This window comes from Stegostoma tigrinum, chromosome 4 (genome assembly GCF_030684315.1).
Source record: "Stegostoma tigrinum isolate sSteTig4 chromosome 4, sSteTig4.hap1, whole genome shotgun sequence".
NCBI lineage: Eukaryota > Metazoa > Chordata > Chondrichthyes > Orectolobiformes > Stegostomatidae > Stegostoma > Stegostoma tigrinum.
This window is the reverse complement of record NC_081357.1, coordinates 93,075,399-93,091,991: the sequence shown is the minus strand read 5'-3', so window position 1 is coordinate 93,091,991 and position 16,593 is coordinate 93,075,399. Positions and strand designations below refer to the sequence as shown.

The window sequence follows — 16,593 nt, the reverse complement described above, 5'->3', positions numbered from 1 at the left end:
TCCTTCCCAAAATCCACAAACCTGACTTCCCAGGTCAATCCATTGTCTCCGCTGCATGGGCACAAGCTATGCCTGACTCTTTGTAGGTTACGAAGAACAATCCCTCTTCCGCACCTACACAGGCCCCAAACCCCACCTCTTCCTCCGTTACATTGATGTCTGTATTGCCGCTGCCTCATGCTCCCGCAAGGAGCTCAAACAGTTCATCCACTTCACCAAAACCTTCTACTCCAACCTTAGGTTCACCTGGACATCTCTTATACCTCTCTCTCTTTCCTGGACCTCTCTGTCTCCATCTCCAGCAACCACCTAGAAACCAATATTCATTTCAAACCCACTGACTCCCAAAGCTATCTGGAACACACCTCATACCACCCGTCTTCCCGCAAAAATGCCATCCCCTATTCCTTTGCCTCCACCACATCTGCTCCCAGAATGAGGCATTCCTCTCCTGTATATCTCAGATGTCCTCATTTTTCAAGGACCACAACTTGCCTGCTCAGTAGTCGAGAACGCCCTCGACTGCATCGCTCACATTTCCTGCAACTCATCCCTCACACCCCTCAAAATCTCCCCTCCTGCTACCACATCCCAAAACCAGCCCAGCTAGTCCCTGCCTCCCTAACCTGTTCTTCCTCCCACCTATCTCTTCTTCCCTCCTCAAGCCCCACCCCATCTCCTACCTACTAACCTCATCCCGCGCCCTTGACATGTCCATCCTCCCTGGACTGACCTATCTCCTCCCTACCTCCCCACCTACACCGCCCTTTACTGGCGCCACCCCGCCTCTTTGACCTGTCTGTCTCCTCTCCAACTATGTTCTCCTCTATCCATCTTCTATCCGCCTCCCCCTCTCTCCCTATTTATTTCAAAACCCCCTTCCCCTCCCCCATTTCTGAAGAAGGGTCCAGGCCTGAAACATCAGCCTTCCTCCTCCTCTGACGCTGCTTGGCCTGCTATGTTCATCCATGTTTCATTTCCAGAATTTTAGTCAAATGTAAAAGAGGCAGAGGCCTGAAATGCTCCATTGATGCGCCCTCTGTACTTAAAGTTCATTTCCTGGAGATTCCTGGGCTGGATGAGAAACTGCCACCTGACAAGGCAGTGTGGTAAACCACAGATTTTACATGGGAATCATATCATTATACTGTCTATGTAAGTTTCTTGGAATTTTCCTCAACTAGCTAATTTTCCTCTCCCTTTCTTTCCAGTTTATGTCAAAGCTGTATACTTACTGAATTTGATGAACGCATGAATACATGAATTCATGTTTAGTATATTTACAGAAGTTTGGAAAATGCCAACAAGACTACAGCTATGAAGTAACACTTGCAAAAAATCAGGGTAAGAGTAAACCTTGAGTGACATTCTGCTAACTGTCTTAAGAAACAAAACATTGATTCTGGGTTTCACACCTGGCTGATGAGCATAAAAATGGGAGGTTTCCTAGCTCTGCATATCTGACCTGGGAGAAGCTGGCCTGAGAGGTCGCATTTTGTTTTAAACTGGAGGGGTTCTACGGGAGGTGGACCAAGAAGTTCTGGAACAAGATTGAAGGTTGCCAGCCGTAAATGAGGACTGGGCGCAACTACTGTCACCATGTACTGACAGTGTGAAAAATTAATGCAAAACTAATAAAACAAAAAGTCTTCCAGCCCTTACGCCTTTAACCCCCTCGCTCTATCGAGCTCAAAAACAATTCCACACCTTATCCATCTTAACCCATGCCACCTTATACGCAGTATGACACGCGATGCCCGTGTATCCATTACCATATTCCCATATCCTCTGTTTTATGCCATCATACCGACCTACGCACACCCATGCTCCTGCATACACCTACGCCACTTCTTCTAACTACTCACAAAAGGCCACTAACCTACTGTATGAGTAACTTTGCCATAAGGAGACTTCACAATTAAGGACTCCAGGTGCTGTCTATATAGAAGGGTGCAGGTCCACATACCAGTCAGTTTGGCTGCAGCTTGCAAGCACGACACACCTAAATGAATTGCTCTGTTGTAATCAGAAATAATGGGAAGTGCTGATGCTGGAGAATCCAAGATAACAAAGTGTGAAGCTGGATGAACGCAGCAGGCCAAGCAGCATCTCAGGAGCACAAAAGTTAACATTTCAGGCCTAGACCCTTCATCAGAGAGGGGGATAGGGAGAGGGTTCTGAAATAAATAGGAAGAGAGGCGGAGGCGGACTGAAGATGGAGAGAAAAGAAGATAGGTGGAGAGGACAGTATAGGTGGGGAGGTAGGGAGGGGATAGGTCAGTCCAGGGAAGACGGACAGGCCAAGGAGACGGGATGAGGTTAGTAGGTAGGAAATGGAGGTGCGGCTTGAGGTGGGAGGAAGGGATAGGTGAGAGGAAGAACAGGTTAGGGAGGCGGGGACAGGCTGGGCTGGTTTTGGGATGCAGCGGGGGAAGGGGAGATTTTGAAGCTTGTGAAGTCCACATTGATACCATTTGGCTGCAGGGTTCCCAAGCCAAATGAGTTGCTGTTCCTGCAACCTTCGGGTGGCATCTTTGTGGCACTGCAGGAGGCCCATGATGGACATGTTGTCTGAGGAATGGGAGGGGGAGTTAAAATGGTTCGCGACTGGGAGGTGCAGTTGTTTATTGCGAACCGAGTGGAGGTGTTCTGCAAAGCGGTCCCCAAGCCTCCGCTTGGTTTCCCCAATGTAGAGGTAGCCACACCGGCTACAGTGGATACAGTACACCACATTGGCAGATGTGCAGGTGAATATCTGCTTAATATGCAAAGTCATCTTGGGGCCTGGGATGGGGATGAGGGAGGAGGTGTGGGGGCAAGCGTAGCACTTCCTGCGTTTGCAGGGGAAGGTGCCGGGTGTGGTGGGGTTGGAGGGGAGTGTGGAGCGGACAAAGGAGTCACGGAGAGAATGGTCTCTCCGGAAAGCAGTCAAGGGTGGGAATGGAAAAGTGTCTTGGGTGGTGGAGTCGGATTGTAGATGGCGGAAGTATCGGAGAATGATGCGTTGTTCCGGAGGCTGGTGGGGTGGTATGTGAGAGCGAGGGGGATCCTCTTAGGGCGGTTGTGGCGGATGTGTTGCGGGAAATGCGGGAGATGCAGTCAAGGGCGTTAGCGACCACTGAGCGGGGGGAAAGCTGCAGTCCTTGAAGACGGTGGACATCTGGGACGTGTGTGAGTGAAATGCCTCATCAAGGGAGCAGATGCGGCGGAGCCGGAGGAATTGGGAATAGGGGATGGAATTTTTGCAGGAGGGTGGGTGGGCGGGAGGAGGTGTATTCTAGGTAGCTGTGGGAGTCGGCGGGCTTGAAATGGACATCAGTTTCTAGCTGGTTACCTGAGATGGAGACTGAAAGGTCCAGGAGGGTGAGGGATGTGTTGGAGATGGCCCAGGTGAACTTGAGTTTGGGGTGGAAGGTGTTGCTGAAGTGGATGAACTGCTCGAGCGCTTCTTGGGAGCAAGAGGCGGCGCCGATACAGTCATCAGTGTAACAGAGGAAGAGGTGGGGTTTGGGGCCTGTGTAGGTGCGGAAGAGGGACTGTTCCACGTAATCTACAAAGAGGCAGGCATGAGACTACATTTTATGTAATATGTGAGATTTTTATTTATTGGAATAATGTACCATTAAAATCTTGCTTTATTCAGGGATAGTTATTAGTTAGAAGGGATTTTTTCAGTTTGAAATAGTTTAGCTAATTTGTTCACCGTTATAGCTAGATAACTAAATTATAACTTGTTCAATTTAAAGTGAGTGTCAAGGATTTATTTTGTTTAATGATTAGAAGTTGCTGAAAGGCAGGTTACACCACTACTCACACTCTTTTTACAGATTATCGGGCAAAATGCTCTTTGGGTGTTTTGGTTTTAGTTCTCAGAGGGGTGTCAACCTCCATTTTATAACAGTATACACTTACCTGCACCTGTACATCTGTATCTGCACAGGTAACCAAGATCTGAAAATGATATGGAATGATATATGATATGGAAACACCCAGAAATTTGAGCATTCTTAGTCAATTTTCATTTTGTCAGAATATGTAAAAGTGCTTTCACTTTTGGACATGACTTATAACAAATGCAGAAAAAAATCAGTCTCAAGTTACTACAACTGCAAGAAAATACAGTAAAACATTCCTGACAACACCACTCCTCTGAACCCAATTCTCCTCTATCTCCCTGAGACTGGCAGATGCTCATTTCCAGGCCAATAACAAACCCCCAACATGGGTTAGATACAGTTGTAGGAAAATCAAGGAGCATATCAGATCTCTTCTAGAATGAGTTATTATTTAAAGAGTTAATTTATTATGCAAAAGCACCCGCAACTATACAGGTTCAGTTTACAGTTGTATGAACAGCAAACAGCTGTTTGTAAATCCAACCAGACAAAAAAACAGGTTTTAAAGTAAAGAATCATTAAATTTTTGAGAGCTGTTCATGGCACTTATGAATCTACCACAGCAAATGTTAACTATATTCAAGCATGCAACAATATCAATACATATTAACATTGTGTTCCGTTGGGGGTCTGTGCCTTGCTATGAATTTCAGATTGAGAAAACGTTAATTTCCCTCTTGGATAGTAAGAAAGAATCAAACTTTACAACAGCATATGTAACAAATTCTTTAACGATAAAGAGAGCACAATGATGTCTGTGTGGTTAGTTAAAAATTAAATACTTATTCAGAATTCAAGTATTATCGCTGCAACAAGCAACTATTTATGAGTGTTCAAAGCTCCTAAATGCTGCCAATCATTATATAGTTTCTAGGAATTCACATCAAGGAGCTAGTTCTAAGTACAGAATCATTTAAAGAACATTAACCTTGAAGGAGCTGCCTTGTACATAGTAAGATTGTTCATTAATGACATGTGATTTTTAAAATAACTTTGAGAAATTGCTTGAAAAGCATGCACAGCAACGTTTCAGGGAGGGTCAACTTCATCTACAGATTACAGCATGACAACAAAACAAAATTTTCACAGATGTTAAGAGTCTATTCACAAGAAGGATCCCCACCATAATTTATAACATTTGTTGCTTAGTCAGTACTACCATTACAAATAATCTGTATAAACTTCAGTATTGTTGAGGACAAGGCACAGTCTACCTACTGCAAAAATAACAGCATTCTAATCTCAGATAGAAAGTATTTTAGAAATGCCACCAAACTGTTTTTACAACAACATCAGGGTATACTTTTGTGTGTCTATTTTGTCTCCCTTAATTTTGTATGATTAAACTAATTGGAAGCCATGTCAATCAATTGCTAAATACTGAAGTCCAGTAACATGCTTTGGCAACTTTCTCTGTTTTTTTATATCTTCATAATTTTCTTTAGTTATGCCAAATTACTTACATAATAGTTAATGAGGAAAAATTGCTCAGAATTTCATGCACCCCTTGATGTCAGTAGCTTACCATCTGGAGGGGCTGACAGGAGCTTTTGTAGTAACTGCAACCCCTAAGCTTGGGGTGTGGTGAGATGCTGCCTGAGCCTTTCTGTCCCCTGAACTGCAAAAAAATTTGACTCACTCTCACAATATTTCTTCTGGGCCTGGCAAACTGCCATGTTCCAGCAGAACTGCATACAACCATAAGGGAGGCGTATCTCAAACAGAAAGACCCTGAATTTGTTTTACTAAAAGCTGTTCCACGGCTTGTGAATCCAACAAGCTGATTAGAATATCAGATTGACAATCCATATGGTAACAACAGCTGTATTGATAAAAACTAAATATTTTAAAACTTTTGTTCTCTGTTTCTCTCCAAGATAATTTTGGAATTAACTGTCATATTTTTCCATAGCCTCTATGTTTTCCGTACTTAAATAATTTAAAAAATAGCTTATTGATATGCCACTGTATTAGACATCCAAATAAAAACTCTTCCATAATACAAACTCTCCTATAAGATCATAAACAGTAATACCTGCTATATACCAAAATAGCTTTAGAAAAGTGAATGCAACATTAAAAAGGCGTAAACAATTAATTTGTTGAGTAATTCTGAAGGGAAAGTAGTTTTAAGTTTTTTTTGTTTCTGAGCCTATAATGTAACAGTGCCCTCTAGAGGAATTGGACTGTAGCTTTGTAAAAAATCAACATAAACATGATGAGGTAAAATTTTATCAGAGATAATAGGAACTGCAGATGCTGGAGAAACAAACTGTAGAGATAACAAACTGTAGAGCTGGATGAACACAGCAGGTCAAGGGTCTAGGCCCGAAACGTCAGCTTTTGTGCTCCTAAGATGCTGCTTGGTCTGCTGTGTTCATCCAGCTCTACACTTTGTTATCAGGTAAAATTTGATCACTTCTGAAAACCAATGTAGGAATCACAAAGTGCCATTAATTGACATCCATTAACAGCAACACAAGCAACAAGTTAACTTTGTGCTGCCTATTTATTTCAATGAGTTCTCAAGTACAGCATATTTCATGATTTATTTGAAAGTAATGGAGCAGGTTGAGAAAGTATCTAACAAGACACAGGAGGGCTTTTACAATAAGGGCTTTGAGTACTAAAATGATGAAGTTATGACAAACCTTTATTAAATACCTGCTCTGATCTCAACTAGATCCAGTCTCTAGCTTTAGGCATTATATTTTTGCAAGAATGCAAAGGAATTAGAAAGGATGTAGGAAAGATTCATGAGAACTGCTCCTGGGATAAGGAACATCAGTTCTGTAAATACTATTGAAAAACCAGGATGATACCTGGAGAAGATTAGAAGATTTAATAAAGATTTTCAAAAGCATGAGGGGTTTGGACAGAGTTTATAGGGGAGACACTATTTACATTGGAGGAAGAAAGATCAAGAACAAGATGACACCAATTGGAGATGATTGGCAAAAGAAGCTGCATGAGGAAAAACCTATAACAGTGATTAAGGTATGGTATGCATCGCCTAAAATAGTGGTACAGGCAAATTCAATCACTGTCTTTGAAAGGAAGTGAATATTTAAATGAAGAGAAATACATTTGCACAGTACAGTCAAAAAGGCATTGGGTAAGTTACTCTTTCAGAGGGCTGGCACACAAATGATGGGCCAGATGATCATTCTATTATGTTACTATTCTATGAGCTCAGCTGCCAAGAACTCAGCTGAGTACTTCAATGAGTCAACCTGCAGACTACTGTTTATGCAAAATGCAGATGACACCAAAATTGCAGGTGCAGTGGACAGCAAAGAAGATTATCTCAGAGTACAATGGGATCTTGATTAGATGGGCCAATGGGCCGAGGTGTGGCAGATGGAGTTTAATTTAGGTAAATGTGAGAAGCTGCATTTGGAAAAGCAAATCAGGGCAGGACTTATAAACTTAATGGTAAGGTCCTGGGGAGTGTTGCCAAACAAAGAGATTTGGGAGCGCAGGGTCATAGTTCCTTGAATGTGGAGTCTCAGGTAGACAGGGCAGTAAAGAACGCATTTGGTATGTTGGCCTTTATTGGTCAATGCACTGAATATAGGAGTCAGGAGGTCATGTCGCAGCTGTACAGGCCATTGGTTTTAGGCCACTTTTGGAATACTGCATTCAGTTCTGGTCTCCCTGCTATAGGAACAATGTTGCGCAACTCGAAAGGCTCACAAAAGATTTACAAGAATATTGCCTGGGTCGGAGGGTTTGAGCTATAGGGATAGGCTGAATAGACTAGGGCTATTTTGCCTGGAATGTCAAAGGCTGAGGGGTAGCCTTATAGAGTTTTATAAAATCATGAAGGGCATGGGTAGAGTGAATAGACAATGGGGGAGTCCAAAACTACAGGGTAGACATAAGGTGAGAAGAGAAAGATTTAAAGGGCACCTAAGGGGCAACTGTTCCATGCAGAGGGTGATGTATGTATGGAATGAGATGCCAGAGGAAATGGTGGATGCTGGTACAATTACAATATTTAAAAGGCATCTGGATGGGTATAGGACTAGGAAGCTTTAAAGGGATATGGGCCAAATGCTGGCAAATGGGACTAGATTCATTTAGCATATCTGGTCAGCATGGGCAAGTTGGACCGAAGGTCTGTTTCAATGCTGTACAGCTCAATGATTCTAAATGCACAGTGCTCTGTGAACCCTGTCAAAAAGCCTGTAGCCAATGTCAGAACATGGAAGAGTCCAACGTCAACTTGGCACTCAAACATTCCAGTGGGAAAGTGGTGTCCACATCCATCCGCAGACTTGGAGGCCTAAACATCTTTCAGCATCTAAGGAGCAAAGTAACGATTTCACTGCAGCACAAGCAATAGTCACCTGACAGCTGCAATGAAACCTTAGATTGCTCATGTGCCATCATGCAAGCTCAGTCTGCTAATCTGATGACAATGGATTACAGTGTGCAATGAGATTTATAGGATGTCACAGTCTGTTGTTACAGCATCCAAGCAATCTATCCCTGATACATTTGTTGAATTGCTAATGTATCACACCAGGAGAACTGTAATGAATCTGATGTCCTCTCTCAGGATAAAACAGCATTTGTCTTCCCATCCATGCCACTTTGTCAATGTCCTTGCTATCGTCCATAAAACAGCCAGCCAAAACTATTACCACCAAAGATAGTATAATTGCGGACAGGCCTTCTAAGAACTGAGGTTCTTAAGATCATTCTCTAAGGCAATATACTTCCACAGACAGTCAGCAGCCTTCAACCAGCTATATTGCAGCCAATGGGTTGACACTACAAAGTAATACAGGAGAGGCAAAGTTGTGCAAAAACTTGACACTCAACACTGTGAACCAACCTCTCCATCATGCTAACTTCACAAGAATCATGTGGACCCAGTTACGATTCAGCATCCAATGGGTAACGTGTCAGTTTCCAATGCATCGCACCATAAGCCTAACTTTCTCATTTGGCTCAAATTTGTGCCATCATAGGCACAGATAATTTAGCTTGAAGTGGCTTGCAGAGTTTCACAGAAGTAGAGCAATCCTTCCTCTAACGTCATGCTAAAGTCACTGAGATACCATCCCAGCGTCTGTGGTAGGCAAATGCAAAGACTGCCACAGTCTGAATAAAGAATTACTCCTCGTGTTGATCTTAAATGCAACATCTTTTTTTAAATTGTGGTCCCTGTTTCTAGATTCCCCAAACAGAGGAACTATCTTACCTACACCCTCCTTGTCTATCCTTTTACGTATTCTGAAGATTTCAAATAGATAAACCCTCAATCTCCAAATCTGTAGAGAATATAGAATCAGATTGTCCAGTCCCTCTTCAAGGACAGTCCCACCATCCTGTGAACAAGTCTGGTGCACTTCTTCAATGGCAACATCGTTCCTGAGATAAAGAGACCAAAAGACACACTGTGTGTGGTCTAACCGAGCTCCTACACAACTGAACGAATATTTTACTCGTCCTGCACTCAAATCCTCTTGCAGTAAAGGTTACTATTCTACCAACCTTCCTAATAGCTTGCTCCATATTTACTTCCTTCAGAGATTTACTGAAAGGAAAGCAAGTCCCTTTAGGACATCTACAATTTACATCCTCTCAACAATTAAGAAATACTCTGCACATCTGCTCTTCCCAGAAAAGTGGAATAACTTCACATTTTTGCAAATTTTATTTCATATACCGTGTTATTGCCTATTCACTAAGTCTCTCCAAATCCTCCTGAAAATGGTTTACATCTTTTAAACACTCATTCCTGCTAAGGACTGCATAATGTACAAATTTGTTAATATTATATTTGATCCATATCCAAATTATTGTTAAAAAATGTGAACAGCAGCTTTTGTTGCATTTAAATAGTCAAAGTGCCAATACAAAAATTACCATTTATTCCTAATCTCCAATTTCTGTCTGTTAGCCAATGTGATGTCACTGTTCAGAAAAGGGGGTAGACAAAAGATAAGGAATTATAGCCTGGTTAGCTGAGCTTCTGTAGTGGGGAAAATGCTTGAATCTATCATCAAGGAAGAAATAGCAAGATCGAAATTGTCCCACTGGGCGGATGCACATGGGTTCATGAAAGGCAGGTCATGCTTGATTAACTTGCTGGAATTCTATGAAGACATTAGGAGTGCAGTGGACAAAGGGTACCCAGTAGATCGGGTCTGGATTTCTAAAAGCATTTGACAAGATGCCACACAAAAGGCTACTGCATAAGATAAAGGTGCACGGTGTTACAGGCAATATATTGGCATGGATCGAGGATTGGTTAACTAATAAGAAACAAAGAATGGGGAAAAATGAGTTATTTTCTGGTTGCCGAACAGTGAATAGTGATGTGCTTCAGGGATCAGTGCTGAGGCTGCAATTGTTTATAATTAACACAGATTATATGGAGTCAGGGATCACGTCGTGTGTCAAAGTTTGCAGATGACACTAAGATGGGTGGTATAGCAAAGTGTGCTGAGGGCTCTGAAAGTTTGAAGAGGGACACAGATACTTCAAGTGAGTGGACAAAGTTCTGGCAGATGGAATTCAATATTGATAAATGTGAAATCATCCACCTTTGCAGTACTAACAGTAAAAGGGATTATTATTTGAATGATAAAAAATTGCAGCATGCTGTTGTGCAGAGGGACACATGAATTGCAGAAGGTTGGTTTGCAGGTACAACAGGTATTTAAGAAGGCAAATGGAATTTTGTCCTTCATTGCTAGAGGGATTGGGTTTAAAAGCAGGCATGTTCTCAGGGTCACCGAACCTGAAATGTTAACTCTGTTTTTTTCTTCACAGATGATGCTAAGCTTGCTGAGCTTTTCCAGCAATTTGTTTTGTTTAGTTAAAAGCAGGGAGATTATCTTGCAGCTGTATAAGGTGCTGGTAAGGCCACACCCAGAGTACTGTGTACAGTTTTGGTCTCCTTACTTGAAAAAGGGTGTACTGGCACTGGAGGGGATGCAGAGGAGATTTACCAGGTTGATTCCAGAGTTAAGAGCGTGGCTTATAAGGAGAGGCCAAATAGACTGCAATTATATTCGTTGGAATTCAGAAGAATGAGGGGAGCTCTATGGAAGCATGTAAAATAATGAAGGGAATAGATAAGACAGAAGCAGGAAGACTGTTTTCACTGGTGAGTGAAACTAGAGCAAGATGGCACAGCCTCAAAATTTAGGGGACCAGATTTAAGACTGAATTGTGGAGGATCTTCTTCACCCAACAGGTTGTGAATCTGTGGAATTTCCTGCCCAGCGAAGTAGTTGAGGCTTCCTCATTGCATGATTTTAAAGCTAAGGTAGATTATATTTTGAACAGTAAAGGAACTAAGGGTTATGGTGAGCGGGTGGATAAAGTAGAACTGAGGCCATGAAAAGATCAGCCATGATCTTTTTGAATGATGAAGCGACTCGAAGGGCCACATGGCTATTCCTGCTCCTGGTTCTTATGTTCTTAAATATTGCATTCATATTGCATTCTTTCTTTCCCTATCAGTTTCTTGGTCATCCTTTGCTGTATTCTAAAAACTTCCCAATCCTCAGATGTATAACTACTTTTGGCCACTTTATTAACCCTTTCTTTTAATCTTTTGATCTGTCTTTTTCACTTGCTCCTTTCTAAAATATACATCAACTCTCTCTGTGGGCACTTTTTCTTAAACTCTGGGATGTAGACTATCAGACCTTTAACTTCCTTTGTCAGCATGGTAAACTTATCTTCTTTTTGCATCTTTGCACCTTGAAGGAATGTATAGTTGCCGTGAACCATGCAATAGTTCTTTAAAGTCCATTGCCTATGTTCAATCATGCCTTTTAATGTATTCTCCAAATCCAGTTCAGCCAACTTTTCCCTCATGCTTTCATAATTTCTCTATTACTAATTGAACGCCCTTGCTTCAGGCTGAACTACTCACTTTCAAAAATACTGTAATATGCTATAATATGTGGCTACTCATTCCTAAAGATCCTTTGACAGCATTTTTAACCCTTGTTCATTGTATAATTAGGTCCAAAATTGCCTTTCCCCTAATCAACTCTTCAACATGCTGCTCGAGAAAACTGTCTCAGACACTCCAAAAACTTGCTATTCACAGTTTGAACACTCATATTGATTTACCCAGTAGATATGCAGACTGAAGTCAATCATTACAGTGTTGCAAATGCTACAATCTTCTCTCATCTCCTGATTTATAACAAGCTCCACAATACCTCTACTACTTGGTGGCCTGTGAATAACTCCAACCAATTCCGCTGTTCATTACTGTTTCTCAGCTCCACTCAAACAAAAACGTTGTTCTTCTCATTTGAGATCCTTCCTTATTATTGTACTGATTCTATCCCATTTTATCAGTGCATCTGCACCTCCTTTTCTTTCCTGTCTGCCATTCCTACGCATTGAATATCTTTGCATTTACAGTTCAAAATCCTGGTTACCATGCAGTTAAGTTTCTGCATGGTAATTACATAATTACTATTTACCTTTCTCTGTGCCTTATGATTTTAGAACATCTATCTTATTGTAAAACCGCTGACTGTATTGAGGTAGATACCCTGTATCATCCTGCATTCAAGACATTCTCAGCTTGTGTTTCTCCTGTCTTTTAGTCTCCCTTGCACCTTTTCTACTTTTTGTTATCGGTTCACTTCCTTCCAATTTGGGTTGCTGCTCAAGTTCCCATTCCCCTGACAAGGTAATTTAAACCAACACCAACAGCAGTTGCAAATCAGTTCCAGTCCTGTTAAGCAGTCCAATAGTCCAGCATGTACAGGTACTACCAGCCCCAGAACTGGTACCAATCTCTTAGAAAGCTGATGCTCTCCCCCTTACACCAGTTCTCCAACCACATCTTCAATCGATCAATTCTTATGTTCTCAAGCTCATTAGAATAAGGCATTGAATAATCCTGATACTATTGATCTTTAAGTCCTGCTTTTTCATTTTCTTCCTAATTCCCTGAATTCTGCTTTCAGGACTTTACCTTTCTTCTTATATGTCACTGGTACTAACGTAGACCACAACTTCTGGCCTCCCAAATTACCATCCTCTAGAAGAATATCCCACAAGTACTCCATGACATCTTTGACCATGGCACTTTCAAGGCAACACACCATCCTAGAGTCACATCTCAGATCACAAAAATGCTTATCTGATCCCCTAACTATGGGGTCACATCACTATTGCCTTTCTATTCTTCTTTCTCTCCACACTGTACAGCTGGAACACCTTTGGAGCAATGGACTTTACTCTGGTTGTATTCCCCTGAGGAACAGTGCCTTCACTTGTTTCCTAAGTGGTGTGTCAATTGGCAAGCATGATAGACTCAAAGGACTCCTGCATTACCTGCCTGGCTTTATGACAAGCTGCTTGGTAGTTACTCACTTGCTGTCTGCCTGGGCACTTCTAATTTGCAACGTGACCACCTCTCTATACATGCTATCCACATGGTCCTCTGCCTCACAGACACAAAGCAGTGACTCCAGCACTGCTTAGGTTCCAAAGCCTAGAGCTCAAGTTTATGTAGCTTGTGTTTTTTGTGACACATGTTGTCCACTCCTTTTGTCCCTAGTGACCTGCTATCCTGTAATTCTGTAAACTATCTGTTACCCTTAGAATAAATAATAAACCTACTATGAAAACTCACTAGTAAGTTTAGTTCACTTACTTAATTTTATTTATATGTGAATAGATGTGGTCCCAACAGACCTCTGTAGAACTCCACTGTTAACTGGTTGCCATGCTGGGAAAAGACCCCTTTATCACAACTCTCTGCCTTCTGCGAGTCAGGCAATCCTTTATCCATGCCACTACCCTGCCCCAACACAACAGGCTCTTATCTTATTTAGCAGCCTTCTGTGTTGCACCTTGTCAAAGGCCTTCCAGAAATCTAAACACATCATGTCCACTGGCTCTCCTTTGTCTAACTTCTCGTTAGCTCCTCAAAGAATTCAAACAGATTTTTCAGGCATGACCATCCCTCAACAAAGCTAACTCAGTCTTATTTTACCGTGTATTTCTAAGTCCTCAGAAATTTCATCCTTGCCAACAGACTCTAAAATCTTTCCAATGACTGAGATCAGGCTACATGACCTATAATTTCCTGTCTTCTACCTCTGTCCCTTCTCAATTAGGGGTTAAACGCAAGCTTTTTTCAAGTCCTCTGAAACTCTCCATGACTCCTTTTATTTAATCTTTCACCACGAATGCCTCCACAATCTCCTCAGCTATCTCCTTCAGAGCCCTGGGGTGCAGAGCATCCAGTCTGGATGATTTATCCACCTTCAGACCATTCAGTTTTCCCAGCCCGTCCTTAGTGATTGCCACTGGACTCACCTCTGCCCTGACTCTCTTAAAGTTCTGGTACTAGGAAGACTGTTGCAAAATACCTATTCAGTTCCTCCACCATTTCTCTGTTCACCATTACTACATCTAGAGTCTCATTTTCTAGCTGTCCAGTATCCACTCTTGCACCTCTCAACTTGTGATCTTCTTTTTCATTACTAGCTAACTTATTGTCATCTCCTCCTCCTCGATTGCTTTCTTAGTTGACTTCTGCTCATTTTTAAAGGCATCCCAATTGTCTGGCTTCCACTAACCTTCATCACATTGTATGCTTTATTTTTTGCTTCTATGCTGTCTCTGACAGACCTTGTCAGCCATGGTTGCTCCATCCTCTCCATAATGTTTCTTCTTCCTTGGGATGAATTTCTGCTGTGCCTCCCAAATTACCCCCAGAAATTCCTATCATTGCTGCTCTACTGTCTCCCTGCCCAGCTCCCTTTCTAATTAACTCTGGCCAGTTCCTCCCTCAGGTCTTTCTGGTTACCTCTACTCATTTATAATACCATTACATCAGAGTCCTGCTGCTCCCTCTCAAACTAGAGAGAGAATTTTATAGATATTATGTTCATTGCCCCCTACAGTTACTTCACCTTAAACTCCCTAATTATTACACAGCAACAAATCCAAAATTGCCTGTTCCTTGGTAGGGTCTATCACTAGATGCTCTGAAAAAGAAATGTCATAGACCTTTCATGAATTCATTTTCTTAGGATCCACTACCAACTGATTTTCCCAGTCAGTTTGCATATTAAAGTCCCCCATGATAATTGCAATACCCTCCACTGCCTTTCATACACGTCTTTTCTAGGTTGCAGACTTGCTCACTAAGCTGGTATGTTTGTAGACGTTTCGTCACTCTGCTAGGTAACATCATCAGTGTGCCTCCGGTGAAGTGCTGTTCTGTCCCACTTGTTGTTTATATGTCTCCGTTTACCGATGTGGTTGGTATTACTTCCGGTTCTGTTTTATGTGGTTTGTACATTGGGTCCAGTTCAATATGTTTGCTGAGTTCCGGTTGGAATGCCAGGCCTCCAGGAATTCCCTGGCATGTCTCTGTTTGGCTTGCGCTATTATGGGTGTGTTGTCCCTGTCACATTCGTGTCCTTCTTTGTCCAGGATATACACAGACAAAGAAGGACATGAATGTGAGTGAGACAACACATCCATAATAACACAAGCCAAACAGGCACGTGCCAGGGAATTCCTGAAGGCCTGGCATTCCAACCAGAACTCCGTCAACAAACACAGTGAACTGGTCCTGACGTACAAACCACTGAAAAACGGAACCAGAAGTAATACCAACCACCCCAGCAAATCAAGGCATATAAATGACAAGCGGGACAGGGCATCAATGCTTTACCAGAAGTGCGCTGACAATGTTACCTGGCAGGGTGGCGAAATCTGCAATCAGAGTCTGCAAATCAAACAAACCGGCTTGGTGAGCAAGTCTATACCCTCATTCACGACCTGAGTTACAAATCTTCTCAAAAACTTTAAACGCCTTTTCTATCTCCTGATTTATTTCAGTCCCACATTCTCACTGCTGCTAGAAGGGCTGTACATAACTCCTGTCAGGGTTTTTGTTCCCTTGTGGTTCCTTAATTCTACTCAATCTGACTCTAAATTACTCCTTACTATTGATTTGATTTGATTTCTTACTAACAAGGCAACCTCAGCGCTCTGCCCACCTGCCTGTCCTTTCGTTAAGACATGTAACACTGGATATTTAGTTTCCAGCTCTGGTCCCCCTGCAACCACATCTTGAGATATCCACAACATCATAGCTACTAAATTTTAATCAATTTTAAAATGCACTTGCAAGTACCTACAGCAAAACCTAATTGATATATTAATGAATAAATATCCTTAACATATTTCAGTGTTCAGGAATATTAAGTAATTAATTACATTTAAACTAAAGTATACCACATGTTCAAGGTAGTAAGTAACCTTGGTGACCTAACTGGGAGTTTATCTGCTGAGGACACACTCTTGGGGAGGAGACAGCAAGTTCAGGTCGCAGACAATACTGGCAAATTCCCAAGCAGGAAAGAATGCACAGTCAGTTCTATTTCCTAGGAAGAGAAAGAAAAATAAAGGTAAATGGAAATGTAAAACTTAACAGACAAGTTTGATTTTGGATGGGACCACAGTCTAGCAAGGGAGTAAAAATTCTCAAAAGCTGAAGTGTAACCAGAATTGTAAAGTAAGTTCACTAATGCAGGGCTGTACATTTGTCAATCTACCACCTTATTAGAATGACTTTGAAGTTAAAGTATGTTTTTTAAAGTCATATTCATAGTTACTTACTATCTTTAAAATAAAGCAATTAATCAGTTTCTACCTTTACCTTTGCAGTTGGCTTCAA

The 16,593-nt window shown here is 41.8% G+C and overlaps 1 protein-coding gene across 1 annotated transcript in view; it reads right to left on the bottom strand.

Moving 5' to 3' along the window:
* Nucleotides 1-16,593, bottom strand: part of msh5 (mutS homolog 5) — a 30,594-nt gene that overhangs the window by 11,110 nt on the left and 2,891 nt on the right. Inside the window, exon 2 of the mRNA XM_048531998.2 lies at nt 16,190-16,300. The gene's annotated coding sequence lies outside the window, so the exon portion shown is untranslated. The remainder of the gene's footprint in view (nt 1-16,189; nt 16,301-16,593) is intronic.